Source organism: Bison bison, unplaced genomic scaffold (assembly GCF_000754665.1).
Source record: "Bison bison bison isolate TAMUID 2011002044 unplaced genomic scaffold, Bison_UMD1.0 scf7180017864063, whole genome shotgun sequence".
Classification (NCBI taxonomy): domain Eukaryota; kingdom Metazoa; phylum Chordata; class Mammalia; order Artiodactyla; family Bovidae; genus Bison; species Bison bison.
Genome location: NW_011494635.1, coordinates 8,765,835 through 8,768,412, shown reverse-complemented (window position 1 = coordinate 8,768,412; position 2,578 = coordinate 8,765,835).

The window sequence follows — 2,578 nt, the reverse complement described above, 5'->3', positions numbered from 1 at the left end:
AATTTTAAGCCAACTTTTTCACTCTCCTCTTTCATTTTCATCAAGAGGCTCTTTAGTTCTTCTTCGCTTTCTGCCATAAGGGTGGTGTCATCTGCATATCTGAGGTTATTGATATTTCTCCAGGCAATCTTGATTCCAGCTTGTGCTTCATCCGGCCCAGAGTTTCTCATGATTTACTCTACATATAAGTTAAATAAGCACAATATACAACACAAATACAGGTGACAATATACAGCCTTGACATACTCCTTTTCCTATTTGGAACCAGTCTGTTGTTCCATGTCCAGTTCTAACTGTTGCTTCCTGACCTGCAAACAGATTTCTCAAGAGGCAGGTCAGGTAATCCAGTATTCCCATCTCTTTAAGAATTTTCCACAGTTTGTTGTGATCCACACAATCAAAGGCTTTGGCATATAAAATATGTATTCCTCTGACTGTAGTTGACATTAAAATAATCGTAATCAAATATATCTCAGTAAAATAATGAAAGTGCTAAAGCTAATGCATGTATATTTACCACCTTTTGTCCTGCATAGGAAGGTTTCACCTAATAAATGACATGGCTTGTTGGATGAAGTCTTCCAGAACATTCTAATAGTCTTTTTTGGTATTTTACATGGGCTATATATCCAATATCTATTTCTCTGCATGTATTGTACAGACTAGATATTTATTTTTATATATTTGTCTTATATCTAGTCAGATACGATTAAATTATTTTCTTAATCACTTTAGTGTTTTTTAATTAGTCAGTTAGATTTTCTTTTTTTTTCTGTCCATATTGCAATTACTAGAGTTCCAAGGTGATACTGTATAATAATAATGAAGTTGGGCATCCTCTGAAGTTGCTGATTTAGGTTAAGTGTTTGTTCTTAGAATATTTGTCACTGAATCTTGGTAAATTGTCTTTATTATATATTTAAAGTTTTTAATTTTATTTAGCATTTTAATTGGGTGGCTGCTCACTTTTATCAAATGGCTTTTCACCATTTAATTATTTATTATATGTTCTTGGTCCTTTAATTTATTATAATGAATTAAATTGCCAGATTTGCTGATTTTGAACTCGCCTTGCATTCTTGAAATATATCACACATTGTCACAGTGTCACACTCTGGGTCCATGGATGAGTTCTATTTGCTAGCAATCTTTAAGGATTTTTACAACCATATTCAGAAGGGCAATTGATTATAGTTTTTAGTTTTTGTATTTCCAAATCAGAATTAAATGTTCAGGTTATTGTGGCTTCATAAAAGAAATTCAGTTCAGTCACTCAGTCACGTCCGACTCTTTGTGACTCCATGGACTACAGCACACCAGGCTTCCCTGTCCATCACTAACTCCCAGAGCTTGCTGAAAATCATGTCAGTGATGCCATCCAATCATCTCATCCTCTGTCATTGATGTCGTTCATATTTCTCCAGGCAATCTTGATTCCAGATACTGTCCAACCATCTCATCCTCTGTCATCCCCTTCTCCTCCCACCTTCAATCTTGCCCAGCCTTAGGGTCTTTTCCAGTGAGTCAGCTCTTCACATCAGTGGCCAAAGTATTAGAGTTTCAGCTTCAGCATCAGTCCTTCCAATGAATATTCAGGAGTGATTTCCTTTAGAATGGACTGTTTGGATCTCCTTGCAGTCCAAGGGACTCTCAAGAGTCTTCTCCAACACCACAGTTCAAAAGCATCAATTTTTCAGCAGTCAGCTTTCTTTATAGTCCAACTCTCACATCCATACATGATTACTGGAAAAACCATATCTTTGACTAGACAGACATTTGTTGGCAGAGTAATGTCTCTGCTTTTTAATATGCTGACTAGGTTGGTCATATCTTTTCTTCCAAGGAGCAAGCATCTTTTAATTTTATGGCTGCAGTCACCATCTGCAGTGATTTTGGAGCCCCAAAATATAAAATTTCGGTTTCCATTGTTTCCCCATCTATTTGTCATGAAGTGATGGGACCAGATGCCATGATCTTAGTTTTTTGAATGTTGAGTTTTAAGCCAACTTTTTCACTTTCCTCTTTCACTTTCATCAAGAGGCTCTTTAGTTCTTCTTCGTTTTCTACCACAAAGGTGGTATCATCTGCATATCTGAGCTTACATATTTCTCCCAGCAATCTTGATTCCAGCTTGTGCTTCATCCAGCCTGGCATTTTGTATGATGTACTCTGCATATGAGTTAAATAAGTAGGGTGACAATATACCCTTCCTAATAAAAGAAAGGTGGATTTATTTTATTTATTTTCTTTAATAAACTGTGGAAAATTCTTCAAGAGATGGGAATATCAGACCACCTGACCTGCCTCTTGAGAAACCTATATGCAGGTCAGGAAGCAACAGTTAGAACTGGACATGGAACAACAGACTGGTTCCAAATAGGAAAGGAGTATGTCAAGGCTGTATACTGTCACCCTGCTTATTTAACTTCTATGCAGAGTACATCATGAGAAACGCTGGGCTGGAAGAAGCACAAGCTGGAATCAAGATTGTCAGGAGAAATATCAATAACCTCAGATACGCAGATGACACCACCCTTATGGCAGAAAATGAAGAGGAACTAAAAAGCCTCTTGATGAA